We start from the raw sequence: 19,686 nt of genomic DNA on the forward strand, positions 1-19,686 counted from the left end.
CAGAAAATATCATATTGCCTCTATATAAATCCATGGTATGCCCACATGTGGTCGCCCCATCTCAAAAAAGATCTATTGGAGTTGGAAAAAGTTTAGAAAAGGGCAACAACAATGATTAGGGGTATGGAACAGCTGCCATATGAAGAGAGATTAATAAGACTGGGACTTTTCAGCTTGGAAAAGAGATGACTAAGGGGGGGATATGAAGAGGTCTATAAAATCATGACTGATGTGGAGAAAGAAAATAAGGAAGTGTTATTTACTCCCCATAACACACAAACTAGGGGGTCAACAAATGAAATTAGTAGGCAGCAGGTTTATAACAAACAAAAGGAAGTGTTTTTTCACACAACGCACAGTCAACCTGTGGAACTCCTTGCCAGAGGATGTTGTGAAGGCCAAGACTATAAGAGGGTTCAAAAAGAACTAGATAAATTCATGGAGGATAGATCCATTTTAGCTAAGATGGACAGGGAATGGTGTCCCTCACCTCTGTTTGCCAGAAGCTGGGAATGGGCGACAGGGAATGGATCACTTGTTGATTACCTGTTCTGTTCATTCCCTCTGAAGCACCTGGCATTGGCCATTGTCAGAAGGCAGGATACTGGGCTAGAAGGACCAGTGGTTTGACCCAGTATGGCCATTCTTATGGTCTTGTGATATAGGAGACCTGGATCCATCAAAATAATGGCCACCCCTTTAGCTCACTTTTTTTTGCATAAACATTTCATTAAGCCCTTCCCCCACAACTCCTGAGTCTTTGATCACAAGTGGGGCACCCTAACCCATGCTAGAAGTAAACTGGCTGACAGTAGCCAATGATTTTAGCCTGCACAGCTGGGCTGTCACATAGGAAGAAGTGAGTTATGTCAGGCATAGGACTGGTATGTCTTAGTTCCTCTCTCTCTCTCTGAGTCACAGTTACATTCCTTGTTGGCTCCTGGGTCAGCACAACTACGCACCACTCCTTTCTCAGGATTCATTGTAATACCACGATCTAGCCCTAAACAAACTACGGCAGGAAACCTCGCTACGATGCCCGATACTTAATTTTTTATTTAGATTTCTTTTTTTTTCTAGGATATTGGGGTTGTGTAGCTGAGTTGTGTTCTGTACTTTTAAAATAAAGATTCTCTTTGCAACGTGGTTAGTGTTGTGCTTATTCTGATGGGACAGTTACGTCGTTTACTAAGTAAAGTCCCAATCCTACAAGGTGCTGAGCACCTCCTGAGAGATGTCTCTGGGAACCGAGGAGGATTAGAACCCACAACAAAGACCTTGGAGGAGTGAGCTTTTCAAAGCTCTTCTCCACTCAAAAGATAGTCTATAAATATAGAGCTAATTTTAAATGAGTTGTACTGTTTTTTCCCTTTGAATATCTTTTTCTACCTGATCTATATGAGATCATGCAACAAACCTCAAAGGAAAAAACTTTAATCTTGGCTACGCACTTGATGAAAGTAAATAAGTCATTCAAGGTGATATGTTGGGTTATGGTCTGTCTGTATATCTTTTAAAAAAAATGCTGAAAGAAATCTCCTACAGTTGATTTGCTGCACTCACATCCCATGTCTCCTCTTCTCATTTGCTGGGGAATCTTTGGATTCTCGGCTCGCACTGCTTCCCGCAGCCCCCATTAGCCTGGAGCAGCAAACCGCTGCTGTAAACAAACAGGCCCGGACCGCCAGGGGCTTTCCCTGAACAAGCGGCAGCCCGACTTTGAGAAGCACTGCTCTAAAGGGTTTCTGTTGAATGAAATATGGTCTAATGAATACCGTGAAAACTCTGGAAGCTTGATTCTACTCTTGCGTTTCCAAAATCTCTAGATAGCTTTCCACAGCACTTAGCTTTTAGAGACCTTTTTAAATGAATGGTCTAAGGTTTGGTTTTGTGCTGTGTTTTATAACGTTTGAGTTCTTCTGTCTGCTATTAGTTTGAACAGAACCAGAGAACACTTTTTTTTGTCTAATTCTGACTGTGATGGAACAGAGCATAAACCAAGAAAGAGGACGTGAAAGTCTTTTGTTCCACACCGGTCAGAATCACCAGCTGAGAATTCCTCTGTTTCCATTCAAGAACCCTGAGACTGGAGCAGAGGATTTTCTGTATTCAGGAAGTGAAAGGCTCTAGATTCTTATGGAGCTGGGAACTGAAACAACATGGGCTGTGTTGTGTCCTGATTTGGAATTAAGGGTTAACCCTTTTGGAGACTCAGCCTGGAACGTTGCTAACCGGAAACCACAGGGGAACATATTGTAACTTGCACTGATTATATTGCTTTCTGCCCATTAGGAAATTGCAATTTAAGGGGTAGAATTCTTGGTAACATTTGTTTCAGTGCCTCTGGTGTGTGCTTCCCTAAAACCGTATACCGAGGCGAGAGAGGTTACAACAGCATTTAAAAGCATCATTTAGGCTGTCAGTCAGTTTTGTCTCCTTTAAGCAGTCTCCAGGGTGGCCTCGATGGCACTTTGCCCACCCCTACTCCATATACCTTTCTTCCTAGAAAGCCCCGGGGGCTTCCTTTCAGCTGAGTAATTGGATCCACCCAGTTAGAAAACAAATTTAATTTCTCCCCAGCCTGGCATCACAAATTCTCCATTCTCCCCGTCCTCTTTAGGCACGGCTTATTCTTTGCCGCGCACTCTGTCAGTGGGCCCGGATTTCACCCCGTGCATGCACATTTAGGCTGTGCCAAAGCTTGAGCTTTCCAGGAAAATGGCAGAAAGCTCCTGAAACTGGAGGAGCTGATTCCCCTGAGTTTTCTAGTGTTGATCATAGATGTATATGGTAAGATGAAAACCACCACAGACTGATTACTATTCTCCTTGGGGTCTACTTGCATTAAAGAGCAAAAAATGAAGGGGCATTGTAAGAAGCGAGAATATTCTGTAGATGTTTATATTATTTAGAATTGGGCTGTGGAGATGGGGTTGGGATCCTGTTGAGGTTTAGTCTAGATTTCAGTTTGAGATGGAAGCAGGGAGGGCTGGAGATCCGGTTGAGAGTGAAAGGCACTAAAACCTCATGAGTTTATCCCATGAGAATTCAGCTGCATTTGAATAAGAAAAGAAACCCCATCCTGGCGTTCAGACTGACCTGACCTGACCTGACCTGAAACTGCAAGTGTGAGGGCCAGGACCCCACTCCAGGGAGTTAAATTTCAATCTCTCCAAAATTTGAGGGGGGTTGAATTTGAGTTTCTGGTTTGGGGTATTCTCTAGCTTTAACTGAATTGCTCTTACTAAATAGTGGTCCTTGCTTCAGTAGCAGGGGCATTTTAAAAAACAGCTGCGTAGGCTGCTATGGTCAGGAATGAAATTGTGCAGAGAATAGGCCATGTTTGGATTCCATCTGGGACATCGACCACTGCGAAGAAAAAAAGATCAGAATAAAGTGCTTTTAAAGTAAATATCATTAAGACAAAATTGATAATTGAACTGCCAGGGATATGTGACTCCCCCTATATATCTAAGCAGCTGTTTTACTTTACATGCAATGACCTTTATAAATAATTCAAAACCGTTTATAACCCTAGCAAAACCCTGGAGAAAAGGCATTGCTACCATGCAACTAATAAAATGTATTTATTGAAGCAACAACTGGTAACTTATCACCGTGTCATTAACTGCAGCTGATCTGATTGCAGCTTCTGTAGCGCATAACTTCGCACACCTTGTTAGAATAACTGCAGGCCGATATTTGCATACAGTACAAGGCTTAAGGAGGTGAGCATAAGGCACTCTACAAGCAAGCTGTATCATAAAGCTTGTAAACTTCTGAATGTCAGATCAAGATTTGCAATTCATTGGTGAGCCATGAGAGAACTTGCTAAGGGCTAGACTCACTGTGATGAGAGTCATAACCCTGAGCCAGAAGTTGCTCCAGGAGGCATTGTGATTCTAAATTACAATTCATCTCCTGTTGCCCCTTTGCTCTGAATATGACTAGTAATCTTCTCAGTGGGTAGAGGCTGCAAGCCAAGGCTCAGCCCATTTAAATTCGGAAATAAGAGTAAGCAGGCATGCAACATCTACTCATTCCTAGGCACCCAGAATTGGTTGTCCAGGGTGGCCTATTTGGTGATATAAGGGGGATGGTTCTCTCTTCTCTCTTTCCCTCCCTCCTCCATCTCCTTACTCCCTTGCATAGGCATGTAGTCCAAATCACAATCTAGCCCTAAATATTCACTTTTCCAGCTCTGGACTATTGCCCATTTGTTTGGCGTGATGAAAATTTGTAACCATACTGGCAAAGGGGTTCATTTCTGTTCCACACTGAAGTGTTTATAGGATTCTCTGAATACACTGATTCCCAGGTTGGGTATTAGGCAATAGAATTAAAACCCACTAGTTTTTGGTTGTGTTTTGGTAATTCATGTTCCCTGCTACAACTGTCCTTTCTGCTTGAAAAAATAATTCTGTTTTTGTGTATGTGAAAAATGAGCTAGCCATTGAAAGGAGAGGTTATTTTCATGCTGCAACAAAGCATATTCACAAAGAAGCCACTTTGAAAAATGGACTGCTATATTCTTGTTGCTGGAGGTACTGTAGGATATTAGATCTCATTACCATCACTGCCACGTTTTCACTGCTGTGTAAGCACAAAGGACTGGTTGCCCTGATGTTTGTGTAACTCCAAAAGACCTCGGTTGTTGGCGGGCAGGATCAAACTGGGGACTTCTGAAGCTTAGTGCATGAGCCTCTGCGGTATGAGCTAAAAGCCAACTGCTTCTTAGTAAGGCTGTAGAACAGACTCATTTAACTCTAAGTGGTCTCGGTGCCACTAGATGGGACAGAACACCACTCCCAGGAGGTGTGTGGGTTACATTTGCTCAAGTTGGGTGGCACTGGATCAGAATGCCAGCTTTGGTCCCGTCTACCCTGAGATCAGTGGGATGGAATTGGGTTTAGAATTGTACTCTGATTTAACTGTCAGTGCCAACGAAAAATCCTAAAGTACTAAGTGCCCTGCAGGAAATGTTAGCTTACATTGTGTCCCTTACATCAGCCCCCAGAGGGATGGGGGAGTCCCAAACACAGACCTCCCCACCTTCATGTGGAGGGGGGCACAGCCACTTCCCCAGCACAAGTCCTTCCCCTATACCCAATGGAGTCTTCTCTGTGCAGGGGAAGAGGTGGTGGACACAAGTGGGCTGGGGCCAGGGACACTTCCCCCCCGCCCTCCCCTTCTGGCCCCACAGAGATTAGTCAGAAGATAATGCAGCCTGTAACTGTACCATCTCTTTTATATAACCCCTCTTGCCCTCCCAACCACACACACATCCAGGGATCCCAGGAGCAAATGCAGACAGCTGTGCATAAGTCCAACTGCTAGCGTGGCTCCAGTGTAGTTATGCTACCAGCAAAAAGAAATGGGTTGCAGGGAACCCTAGCTAATGTCGGGGTATAGGGCTTCCTACAAACCTCCTCAAATGGAACACTGGGTGGTGGGATCCCAGTGAGGAAATTCTTAGATTTCCTCCATCCCACTGATGGGCATGGTCTGGATGTGCCCATCCAAATGAAATGAGTACAGTTAAACTGTAAATGTGTGATTACCATGGAATCTGAGCCAAGATCTGCCACCTCCTGCTCTTTCTGTATTTGTGTGCTGTGTTCTGTCATGGTGCTAGGTAACTGATTTGCTTGTCAGATGTAAGGCACCCAGTAGCTGATGCAGATTTAGAAAATTAATTATCATAGGTAGCTAACTAAATGAGACAAACGTGAGAGTCTCTAGTTTCATGTCAATTCCTCTGAGCTGCAGGGTCAAAAGTTATTGTTAATATAACTGTTATCATGAGCTTTAGGACCAATTCTCTTCTGCTGCAACTCCTTTGACATGAATGGAGTTATACCAGTAGAGAATTTAGCACTTAGTGTGAACTTTTCTGATGCACACCATACCTCACAGCATGCCTCAGTGGCACCTAGATGGGAGACTCAAAACTCTAAGAATTATTTAGAGAAGGCTTTCATTGGGAAGAAGAGCTCCATTTAAGACTAATCGCTTAATCTAAACTGCTCATACAACAGTTGTATGAGAGGGACCTTAAATTGAATGGCATATCAGACAAGAGAATGCCCCGCCTCCTAGACACTAACAATCTATTAGAATTGAAGTGATAGAGCAAAGGAAACAAGTAATATCCAGGCATATCCTCCTAAGCTACTTGATTATGGTCAGATTTAGAGCTGGGGGTACATATCTTCCAGGTATGCATGCATATCCAGCTCCTGCCCTGCAAAACAAAGGGGTTTGTATCAGTAAGTTTAGTCAAATGGTTTGACCAAAATATATAAAGGAAAGTTTAAACAAACAATTTCATCTTCTTGCTCATGGGCAAAAAAGCAATGAATAAAACATATGGCAGAACTTTTTGGAGCTTTGCACATCATATATTGCCTATGCCAAAACTATGTTATAGCATTTGCCTCCATCGAACTTTCCACTTGCTTTCTTTTATTAAAACATCAGTAAAATGATGTCATGAGATCCAAACAGTGTATAAACATTGCTACATACAACACTAGTTTAAAAGAACCCTATTATGGTTGCAAGCTCAATCACATGAAAGTTAGAAAATGCCAGAATTAAGGTTGCCTGTGCAACCTTAATTTGATGGCCTTGTGCGTATGCATTACAAGACAGTCTTTAGTAACATGATCACATACTAATTTTCTCACAACACCCCAGATTCAATCAATGCACAAGACGGACCATGCTTTGGGGATGAATCCTGGTTGTGCAGTGAAAGAGGCTGGTGGCTGTAGGACCCATGCCTCATTTGTTGCAGAAGTTGGAAGGTATGAATGAGGCAGGGGATTCCAGGAAGAGGAAGGAGGATCTTGTGGTGAAGAATGTTGAATACCATCCTGCAAAATTGGATTCCATCCCTGCCTCTGCCATAGAGTTCCTATGTGATGCTGGGCAAGTCACTTAAACCAAACTTCTCAAAGTTGGTCACTAGCTGTGCACTTCTCTTTTTTATGGGTGCCTGACTTGAGACTCCAGGGCTGAGTATTTACTGCTACAACAGAAATAATTTGGATCCATGCTCTGAAAATATAAAGTGCTATAAAATGCTAAATGAAAAATCCAGTCATAGGAGTCTCAAATTGGGCACCCAAAATTAGTAGAAACTTTTGACTTTAATCTCCCAGTGCCTCAGTTTATCATCTGTAAAATGGAGATGATAGCACCTCATTTTACAGGAGTGTTGTGAAAATAAGTTAATTAATGTATGTGCTGCATTCAGATAGTGTAGTGATGAACACTATAGAAAAGCCAATATGGGAATTAATTGTCTGCATTCAGAGAAGAGGTTGAATAATGTGTAGTAAATAAGGCCTAGGGTCACACATTGAACAATGATGATAAAACAAACTATTGAAAATCTAATCATTCAGCTCTGTTTATAATATGTTCTATTGTTCAGGCTCAGGGCACGCTGTTTATGGCAGATGTGAAGTGAGAGCATCATCCAGATTGAACTCACTGAGCAAGCAGCAAATTCTACACTTTAGTGCCCAATCTTATTTGGCCCATATTAGGTTGGAGAAGCTAGGGGAGGGAGAGGGAGAGGGAGAGGGGGAAGCTTGCACGGCTTAATCACAATGATCTCATTGATGTGCATGCAACTCCCATTGAAGCCATTCGGAATGCTTTGAATTATTAAGTGGTGAATAGACAGCATAGTCTACAAAAATATATTGAGGAAGCACATTTTTGGTTAACTTGTTAGAAATAGGGAAAAATAAAGGAGAGAGGGCAACTTCTCAAACTGCTGGGTTAACTGTTTCTCCCCCAAATCCCACAACATACTAACAGAAGGAAATACGATGCTTTTCTGTTTTTTCTCATTAACACAAGACTCAGTCTGAAAGTCACTGGTTTGCCATTGACACAAAGGAACCATATAGTTTCAGGTTAAAAATCTTTTTTTCTTGTAAGGATGATGACAAATCAAAAAGGAACTAAAATAGCCTCCATGAGCGAGAGAGAGCACAGTGTGTGTCTCCTATTTTTACCTGCTGCCTCACCTCTGCCTCACAAAATGGTAACTTCCTCTGCAGACAAGAATCCTGGATATTTAAAGGCATAGGTACACAGAAAGCAAGATATCAATTGTATAACTATAGTCATCATACCAAAGACGGGAAAAGTGCAAATAACCATTTAACACTGGTTTGTTTTTCTTTACAGCTTTCAAAACCATTTGTATTATTATTGAAAATCCTCCTGGAGGCTGAAAGAGTTCAGTTTGTCTTTGGGGATTTATTTGATGTATGATCTGACTGGAAGTACTCAGGGAGAGAGAAAAGCTTTTGTTTTTGAATGCACTGGTCCATAACCCAATGCCTTGTTAGACTTAAACATAGTGAGAGAGGGGAAGTCACAGAAGAGAGATGTGGCTGGTGTCACTGAGGGTTCTGTTTTCTTTGTTTCTGGAACATGAAGCATATCTGACTTCGCATGCTGTCTATCATTTCTTCTGTTGTTGTGGAGAAGACCTCCTGCTTTTCTAGTTTACTATACAACAAAACAGCTAGTTTACTATACAACAAAACAGCTGCAGCACCTTGTGCTCCACCTCAGTAATAGTACTTTGGATTACACTTACTGTTTGAGAGATTGATAGTGGTCCGTAAATGTGTTGATCAACATTTGGCAGAGTTGGGTAATAAAATGTAAGAGTTTTGACTCCTAGTCCTTTGCTTTAACCACAGTTTCCGATTAAAGCATGGATTGCTATATGTCTTTGCAGAACAATAGTCAACTGGGGCAAGCATGAACTCCATCTTGCCATGTCTGATTTCAAGGGTTATGTATAGAAATGGTACATTGACTAATGTGGTAGGTTGCCAACTTCTCAGCAAAGATACTATGAATAACAATAATACAATGTCCCTTTTACTTTATCCTCCTTTCCTGAAAGAATTATGGAAGGACCAAGAAAAGCCGTTGCATAGGAGCTCCGCGTTATTCTACATCAATCAGATGGGCATGCCTAGAATTTACCACTAACTGAACTCCTGAAGGAAGCTCAGTTCACCATCCTTGCTGAGGGAAGAGTTGAATTGTTGCATAACTTACCTAGAAGGAACAAGGGGTGTGATTAAGTTATGAAACAGGAAGCAAGAAGCCTTTTAGGAAGATACACGTACCACCTCTGTTAGGCTTCTGTTTCATGGCTTCGCTAGGTTGCCAAGGCAGAGAAAGTGGAAGAGGGCGAGAAGAGTTTTACCAGCGTAGGTAGAGCCAGATGTAATTTGTGTGGGAATGAGGAGTTCTGATGATGGAAGGAGGTGGCCGAAGAGACAGAAAATATATATCCAGAGCAGAGTGGTGGTAGTGATAATTAATTCTCCTTTTCCATTTGTGTAAAGAAGATTAAAAACAATTCTATAAAGTTTAAGGAATGTGATTTAGTAAGATGTTCTTTTCATCTCATTAGTGTTATTCTTTTTAAAATGTATTCATGATAATGGAGTACTGTGCTGTTTTTAAAGACAAATGTATTTTTTTTAAATGAAACATTTTCTAAGCCATGGGCAGTTTAAGCAATCAGAAGTCCTTGTAATGATTGATAGAAATGTACCGACAGAAATTTTCAGTATCTAATCATCTGAATCAGCTTCCGATAAGGATTCTGCACATTTGACAGGATTCACTATGTTCACTATTCATGGCTGTTACTCCATGTAGTCCAGTATTTAATGCTTCCAGCATTAAAAGGTGAAACTTGCACATGATGCACCTATGCCACGATGAATAGGGGAGCGGGCAAAGGCGGCGGGGGGTTATTCTGATGGATTTGGGTGGTGGTCTTGTTGCTAAGTACAAACACCTTGGTATAATAGTATGTTAACTAGGTTTATGCAGCAGTACATGGGACATGGCAGTAAATGATAACCATGGAAAGAAATGGATTCATATCTGAAAATATATTGATTACAAATGGAAATTAAGATAAACAGGCAAAAAGTGAAGCACAAGGAGGAACAGCCTATCCATGAAAAAGCTCCACTGAGCTTTTAACACTAAGGCGTAAAAGCAAAAGTGGTGTAAGCTTTGTCATTTTGTGATCAGAAGTCAACAAGCTACCTCACTATGCTGTGGCCTGGCACGAGACATTGGTACTTTCTTTGACATATGCATTTAAAAAAAGATGACCCGCAAGAATACTAGCAGATTAAGATAAGACAACAGGTTTTTGATTTTTGTCTGACATGGTCGTAGCCAGGACCGGCTCCAGGGTTTTTGCCGCCCCAAGCGGCGGAAAAAAAAAAAAGCCACGATCGTAATTGCAATCGGCGGCACTCTGGCGGCCACTTTCTTCTTCGCTCCACCACGCCACTTTCTTCTTCGGCGGGAATTTGGCAGCAGGTGCTTCTCTCCGAGAGGGACCTGCCGCCGAATTGCTGCCGAACAGCCCGACGTGCCACCCCTTCCCCTTGGCCACCCAAAGCATCTGCTTGCTGGGCTGGTGCCTGGAGCCGGCCCTGGTCGTAGCTGTACTGAAGGAGAAGTTTGTGAGATGACTCGTCTTATGGCAGATAGATTGGTATGACTTGAGCTTTATGACATGGATCAAGTATAATGAGGAGTGGAATCGGAGACAGAATTTTATTGCCATAAAAATAAGACAACTTGAAGCATCATGTTGTCTCCTTCTTTGTTGTGGCATAAGGGCAGATATATGGGCTGTGAGGCGGGTCTGGAATGTTCAGATGCCTGGAAATAGGGTACACATGCTTGGCATGGAACTATTCCTAGGATATGGAAGCTCCCCTCTAATTATTCGGTCCCAATGTAGCCCATGCCAATATTAAGCCAAACATGTTACCATACTTACTGTAGATAGCCTTTGTGAAAAAAATAAGTGATCGCTCAGGCCGAGTCCTAGCAGCAGATAGGTTCCATGTTGCATAAAAAACAGCATTGTTGCAGGTGGTAATTGATAACCTCATCTCATCAGAGAGCCCAAGGGCTTTAATGGATGTCATCCTCGGGGGAAATCCCTCCAAGTCTGGGAGCGCATACGAATAGATGTGTGGTGAGTTTGACAGGTGGGTCAGTGTTTTGAAACATCCATCCACAACTGCTACAGAAATGCCTTGGCTACTTCATTCGGTGTAAAGAGAGCCTGATTCTTTACTGCCTTACAACTTGTATAGTCATTTATCCCCCACAAAAACAGGAAGGGAAATTTTAGAATACTGATTTCTATTTCTTATACCTTTGACCCTTATACTTCCATTGAAATTAATGGGAAAACTCTCATTGAGTTCAGTGAGACCAGAATCAGCCTCTTTCTCCTTTCAATACTGAGTTAAGTTCAGCAAAAATTTTAGAAACTGCAGCCATTCTGACTCAGAACAACTTTCTTATTTCTGAAACGTATAGAAAAGTGGCTTTGGCCTATAGTTTATACACATGGGAACTGACTTTGAAAAGGAATAAATACAGCCGCCAATTCTGTAAGTGAGACGCCCATGATTGTGAGCACAAATGATTAATGTTTACATGCCTGATTATCTGATTTGTGGGTGCAGTTTGATGAACACATGTTAAATTATAGGCTCAGATGAGGCCCTTTCGCTGGCTATAACATCACTTAGCATGGTCCTAACTTCCTTCCTCTGCCCTCTCTATTTAAACTGTAAGGTCTTCAGGGCATGGACTCCCTCTTGCTGGGTGTGTGTACAACATGTAGCAGAACAGAAGCTCAAAGTTGATTGGAGTCTCAGGTGCTGTGGTAATAAACGTATAATTAAATTTAAGGGGGAAAATTAGAGTTTTAGAGTAAGAAGTTAAGGATTTTAGGTTTGTTTGAATATCCTCATAGGTATGGGTTCCTCTCCTTCTCTCCTCAAGACACCTGGTCACCAAAGAAGTCAATAAGTCCTGACGATGTATCTGAGGATCAGGTTAATCTCAGGACATCTTAGCAACACCATTGTAATGCCCTACTCCTTCTAACAGAGAAATTCCTTCACATAATCTCCCCAAAAGCTGATTTATGTAGAAACTGCAGTTTCTTAGTTCTAATGGCTGTATTGGATTCATATTGGGCATTATTCTGTGGTCAGTATGAGGAGTCCATGTTTTATATTTTATTAATCTATACAACCCCCTGAAAAGACTCCATAGTATAGTTATTAAATTATTTAATTTCAAAGCAACCTCTCGTCGCTCAATTTCCACCCCACCGCCGAAGAACGGTTTGATGACATGCAGGGAACTAAGACCCATTTATTTGTGTTGTTTTAGCCGTTAACTTTAAGCCATCCCACTGGCTAGGAGGGCAGGCATACGTACCTCCTCAGGCTTAGCTAGCCTTCAACCTCTAAGGAGAAGGAAAAAGGCTCTTTCCTCTGAGATTGGATAGTCCGACACCTTTGTAGCATGGTTAGACCTACCAGGGCATATGCCCCACTACCAATTTCCCCTCCATTGATTCTCACCCCCTTTCGTCAACGGTTGGAAATGGGCCCCATGCACCCTAACTGAATTGGCCTAGTTAGCACTGACCCCCCCCACTTGGCAAGGCAACTCCCATCTTCCCATGTGCTGTACACTGATACTTGCCCACTGTATCCTCCACTCCACGCGTCTGATGAAGTGGGTTACAGCCCACGAAAGCCCATGGCCAAACAAACCTGCCAGTCCTCAAGGTGCCACAAGGACTCCTCGTTGCTTTTGCTGATTTAGGTCAGTTTGTTTTGTTTTCCAGCCCTGATGTGCTGGAATACATTGGTTGCATACAGAAAGGGAATGTTTAAATCCAATTCCTCTTTTGTTTCAATTTAAGAACCTGTAAAATCTCTCTGTTGATCTCAGGTTTTAGTAAATTATTGTTTTTAGAAAGCCTGAAATGCCGATTCAATCATGGTGGATGTGGCCCATTTCCAACAGTTGACAAGAGGGGGTGAGTATCAACGGAGGGAAAATTGTTTTCTGTGGTGACCCAGCCACTCCCAGTCTCAGTTTGGGCCTAATTTGATGGTGTCAAGTTTGCAAATTAAGAATTTTGACACCATGAAATTAGGCCTGAGTGGGGACTGGGAGGGGTTGGGTCACTACAGGGAGTGGTTTTCCCTCTGTTGATGCTCAGACCTTTTTGTCAAGTGTTGTAAATGGGCCACATCCACCCTAATTGAATTGGCCTCGTTAGTACTGACCCCCCCCACACCTGGTAAGGCAACTCCCATCTTTTTATGTGCTGTATATTTATACCTGCCTACTGTATTTTCCACTCCATCCATCTGATGGGTTATAGCCCACGAAAGCTTATGCCCAAATACATTTAGTCTCTAAGGTGCCACAAGGACTCCTCATTGTTTTTAGTGAATAAGTTGCTTAGCATGCAATCAAAAGATGAATGTTCAAATAGTTCTGGACTGTAAGATTAGGGTGATGACACTTTAGTCTCACATAAGGAGACCTCGAAATTGTTTGGTAGTGAGATCACACCACCAGCAAAATAAATGGAGCCCTAATCCTGCAAAAGCCTTACTGAACTCAGAGAGTTTCTGCCTGAGTAAGGACTGCAAGATCACAATGAAGCTGAATTCTATTTTCAGCCAGTAATGATATGTTAAGTGTGTTAGTTTAGTTTCAGTTCAACTGTCCTTTTTAATTACATTCGCTCTATAGTAGGTAAAGTAGGGTGATTTTAATAAACAAGATATAATTTAATGCTGTAACATTTTTATTGCTGCTGTCATTCTGCAAGTGAAACTGGACAATATGTCATGTGGAAAACCAGGCTATTTACCATTAATAAACACTTGCAAACTACTATGGACCAGGGAGGTGATCTTGCAAACCATCGCTGCCCTAAGCCCCACTTAAAAAAGTCAACATCTAGAAAGCAACATCTGGTGCAGACTGCAAAGGCCCACGTCTTGCACTCCATGATCACATGCCACAATTCCCCATGCCCCTGGGGTGTTAGCGGGAAGGGCTCATATTACTATCTAGCGGCCATGAGTTGCCATACTCTGAAAGCCCCATCCTCCTCTGAAAACTGCACTCCCCCACACTTGGGATCTGATTCTCTCCCTGCAGAATACAAATAACTGTCATTGAAGACTCGCTATCTCTCATGTGCACTCCTGGACAAAAGCACAGTCTTTCCTATACACCTGTAGGCTCCCTTGCAAGCACATACTTCACACCAAGTTTCTGCAATTTTTATTTCTCTATGATAGAGTTTCAAATGCTAGGATCCTGCTTGGAAATACAGGGCTATTTTTGCTTATGCATTCTGGCAGCCAGACTAGGTGGCATTAGGTCCAACCCTGAAGGCTAGAAAGTAAACATGCTCTATGGCAGGGGAAAGGAGGTAGTGGATGAGAGGCGGTCTTACAGAGGAAAAAAAAATTCCTAGAAACAGCCAGTTAAGGAGGAAGTTCGGCCTAAAATTTATATTTGAGTTGAGAATAGAGCTGCTCAGGAATTTTTCGATGCCTTTTTTTGGTCAGATAATGCTGCTTCATTGAAAGAAGAAACGTTTCACATATCTGAATGGAAAGGTTTCTTAGGTCCAGAATGGAATCTCTGGTCAGACACCCCAGAATAGCCTGATGATTAGGACACTCACCTGGCATGTGGAAGACCCAAATTTAAGTCCTTGCTCTAGCTGATATGGAGCATGGACTTGAGCCAAAGGTCTCCTGCATCCAAGGTAAGTGCTCTAACCACCAGCCTATTGGCTATTCTTTGGTTTTATGCTTTAGTTTTTTGCATGAAAAGTGACAGAAGGGCTTGGTTATGTTCTGCAATGGAATGGAACCACATATTAAAACCTCAACATTTTTTGAAGTATCAGAGGGGTAGCTGTGTTAGTCTGGATCTGTAAAAAGCAACAAAGAGTCCTGTGGCACCTTTAAGACTAACAGATGTATTGGAGAATAAGCTTTCGTGGGTGAATACCGTTGCGTCTGACGAAGTGGGTATTCACCCACGAAAGCTTATGCTCCAATACATCTGTTAGTCTTAAAGGTGCCACAGGACTCTCTGTAACATTTTTTTGAGAAATTTAAATTCTTGGTTTTTCGGCCGCCCTCATTCAGACACTTATTTGAGAGGACTGAGTTCAGAACAGGGTGGGGACTCTCCTCATTCAAGGTTTGTATGTATTATTTTTTGGAACTTGTTGGCTTTCCCCCTGTTAGATGACACAGGTTTTTTGGATGGAGTTAGAACAGAGTTTTGAGTTACACCCATATAGTGAAATATCTAATGCTGCTCTGATTCTTCCCTGCTTAGACACAGTACAACACTTAGAAATGTAGCTCCCATTCTGAAAAAAACAGCAAATCTAGTTTACTAGCTCAGCTTCTGAGTCATGCTCAGTCTCTTTTTTCCAAGGATATCAGAATATCTGAAGCTCCTTCAGATCCTTTGGTTGAGGTTTTGAAAAGGGAATGGTACCACTAGGCTATTGGAAAATACTTCCTTTATTTTAGAAAGAGAGGGAAAACTTTTTTCCGTGAGCACTTTGCTTGGAGAAAACAACAATCATTTATAATGCATTTAAATGCTTGGCTTATCTTGCGTTTCTCCCACTTCTTTACTATAAACCCTACAAAGACTTTTATTTGATCACGAATGCAAAATTGGTGCACAGCAGTAATTAAATTTTTACTCACCTAATTTAATTTGTTGGAGGGAGAGAGGCTTTATCGTGAATGGGAGAAGGCAGCTTCTCACACTGACTTCACTCATACTTGACTAACTACTTCATTAGAACATAGGCAAGTCTGGTGACAGATCGTTAATTTTCATAGATATGCTCTGGGAAGCCAAATGTTTGTAGAAGGCTGGTCTGCCAAAACACAGCATAAATGTATTAGCGCTTATTAAAACTAAGCTGCATGTCTGTTTTCATGCTGCCTTTGTCACGTTATGGATTAATTGCTTAAATGTATTAAGACTACAAATACACAGAGAAAAGATTACTTTGTATTGTACCAAAGAATATAAAAGAAAATAGTTTTATATTTAAAAGCAAATGGCTCTCCAACAGCTAATGTTTTTTAGAACAGAGAGATGCTAATATAGTTAAATAGTATTGCTAACCAAAAACAACTTCATACTTCTTCTGATGGCCTAACTTATCAAACAGGCGTTTAGCTCATGTCCTTGCTATATGTTTGTTTCACGGCATTGAAAGATAGAGCAGTGGGCAGCTACACAACTAGAGGCCTAATCTGGGCCTAATCTTGCAATCCTGATGCAGGTAAAACTCCCATTCTATCAGCCTACATTTATATGGTCCCTATTACCATAGTCTATGAATGCCTTCCACATTTATGGTAGGGTTGGCAACTTTCCATTTTTTCAAAATCGAATACTACAAGCCCCCCTGTCGCTTACTCCCCCTCCCCTAGGATTCACCTGCCGCCTGCAGAGCCAGGGTGGGAGGAGCTGACGTGGAGCCTGCCTGCCTAATAGGGATGAAGTGGGGCGGGAACAGGGAGTGAGGGGCTGGAGAGAACTGGGGCCCTGGAAGACTGAGAAGGCAGGATGGGCCATCACATGCGACAAGCCCAGCTGCTGGCCCTGCTCCTCAAGCACTGTGCACTGTTAGGATCCCCATTCCTTCAGCAGCAGCTGCTCTTCCCGCCCTCCCAGTGGCAGAGGCCAATAGTGGTTACTGCGGTAACTGGACTTTTGGTGTCCAGTCAACCGTGCTGACTGGACACTGCACAGGTCCCCTTTCAACTGGACTTTCTGGTTAAAAACCAGACATCTGGCAACCCTAATTTATGCCCTTGTTCATGAAATTGCCAAAGCCCTGCACACCCCATTGAGATGTGCCCCCTAAATTCTAAGCATATTACTTATGTGATTCTGGTTCACTATTCACTGCTAGTGTGAAGGCACCAGCTAATTTTTTCCTCCTCTGTTGTTATGGGTCTTTGTTAAAAGAAATCTTTGTATTATTTTTCTCCCCAGGGTAAAAGAACAAAACCACTAAGCTGACCAAGAGATGGAATAACATTTGAATAAAATAACTTTTTAAAATATTCATGTAAAAGTTAATATTGTGATATGCTGCGAATATAGTGGCTCACAATATACATCTGTGGTCTCTAAACTTGGTGATTCATTAACTATTCCTCAATATAACACAAACTGTCAGCTTGTCTCTAAAAAGCTCTCTTTCCACACGTACCAAGATTTGTCCATTATAGTCTTTAAATTTTTCCTTTCTGGCAGCTTTACAGTTTCACATAAAATTGAGTTGGCTTAAATAATTTACCATAAAAATCAGGATTTGTTTTGGCAGTGGATTTCCCTTAGGAGTGAGCGCATGTGTTTAATCTTGCCATACTTCATTTCAGTCCAAAAGTCAGTCCAGGGTAGAAGTTTGATTTCTTCTTTTTGTTGTTCTTTTTTCTTTGGTCTTTTACCATCTTCATCTTCAAAATCAATGGAAAAGGTTCAGAAAAGGGCAACAAAAATTATTAGGGGTATGGAACGGCTTCCATATGAGGAGAGATTAATAAGACTGGGACTTTTCAGATTGGAAAAGAGACGACCAAGGGGAGATATTATTGACTGGAATGGAGAAAGTAAATAAGGAAGTGCTATTTACTCCTTCTCATAACACAAAAACTAGGGCTCACCAAAAGGAATTAATAGGCAGCAGGTTTAAAACAAACAAAAGGAAGTATTTCTTCACACAACACACAGTCAAACTGTGGAACTCCTTGCCAGAGGATGTTGTGAAGGCCAAGACCATAACAGGGTTCAAAAAGAACTAGATAAATTCATGGAGGATAGGTCCATCAATGGCTATTAGCCAGGATGGGCAGGGATGGTGTCCCTAGCCTCTGTTTGCCAGCAGCTGTGAATGAGTGACAGGGAATGGATCACTTGATGATTACCTGTTCATTCCCTCTGGGACACCTGGCATTGGCCACTGTCTGAAGATAGGATACTGGGCTAGTTGGACCTTTGGTCTGACCCAGCATGGCTGTTCTTATGTTCTTATAATGTCAACAGTCTCCATATAGATTCAGGCTCTAATCAAGCTGAAGGCTGTCTGACAGGGGAATGTATGTATATTGGGAGCAAGACAGGGATGTACAAGTTGGCTTGATACCTGATCTTTTCCAGAATAACATCAGGAAGATTGCAATGTGCGTTAGGTGTAGTTTGACATTGTGGATAGTTAGAAGTACCTGTATGATTCAGGTTTTAGCTTTCTATGCGTCTCTGTCTCTGCCTACCTTGCGATCATCTAGGGAGTCATAACTAGTAGTTGCTAGATGTCAAAACAATGGCACCAGGGCATTTATTGGAGAGCTCTTGACTCTAAAATTGCTTTGCCAAGATTTTCAACAGAGCTTGAATGTCTTCAGGACATGCTGTAAAGGTCATATGTTTGCTCAGGCTTTTATATGAGGGAATGGTTGCAGGGTCTATGTCATTTACCCTGGGATGATTACATTTACTTACATTGATATTTGTTCATGGAATTGGTATATTGTTGGTTTTTATATACATATGATTGACAGAGTACAGCAGTAAAAGTAGAGAGAGCCTAAGCCAAACCCTCAGAACTGAACACTTCTGAAATATGGGTGGTTTCAGAACTCAAACCCGCCACATTCAAAGTGCATGGCTGGTACCCCTCTCTAACTCTATCAACAAAAACGCTGCATCCAATCACCACTAAACTGTGTGGTGGTTGAGAACTGGATCCAAATGTTATAGGTGGAGCCTGTCTGTAAATCCAGCACAGAGTTCTGCAGGGACAGACTGATAGGCCAGCTAAGTCTTCTATGCACTTCTATGCATTGCTCATATGTCCCTTTGCAGCTTTCCAGGTGTGGTGTGGCAAAAGAAGGTTTAAGTTGGGAAGCCACTATCGCTGCATGTTCACTTATCTGCTATCAGAGTCCTGCGGGACTGCCATAAGAGAGCATCTTTGAGGTGGCTCTGCCTTGTGCTGGGGCTAGGAGCACCTTAGCCACCCTAGCCTTGTCTATGACCCAACAGGGTAAACAGTCGTTATCCTGGGGGTGGGAGAGGAAGGTCAAATTTGCCTTAGATAAATAAAGAGGACTACCCCTTACTATTAAGCATTTGCTTATTTAGCTTTTAAATAATAAAAATATGCGTATACAGAGCGGTTAGCATCCTAACACATAAATAGTAATACAACAATAACAATAAAAATCCCACCAGCATTAAAATAATCAATCAATCAGGAACTCCACAACCTACATAAAAACTTATTTCTTCTCCTTCATTGTTCTAGGAAGCAAAGGCTCAGTCCTCTACAAACCCCCTGTCAAATAGGGAGTTAATGCAAGCCGAGGGGCAGACAGGTCACAATTCAGTCCCTCAAGTCACAATACCAGAACCTGGTTCCCCCTTGCTGCAGGGAGGGAGTAAGCTACGCCATCCCTAGAACTGCACAGGTTATTTCCCATTCTGCACCAGTGCAACTGCACTGGCTGGCACATTTGGGGTGAAGTTAAGGTGTTCTGCCCCCACCTGTTCATCTGCTCCCCATCCTCCTGTGTGGGATGGTAAGTAGTGGCCCCATAGAGGCTGCTCCCTCCCGTACTCTGTAACCCACAATGTGGGCAGCCCCTGCAGTGTTGCAAAAGGGGTTGCCTTACATGACCTTCCTCCCTTGAGCAAGTGTGTAGA

The sequence above is a fragment of the Chrysemys picta genome, chromosome 7, assembly GCF_011386835.1.
Source record: "Chrysemys picta bellii isolate R12L10 chromosome 7, ASM1138683v2, whole genome shotgun sequence".
Taxonomy (NCBI): domain Eukaryota; kingdom Metazoa; phylum Chordata; order Testudines; family Emydidae; genus Chrysemys; species Chrysemys picta.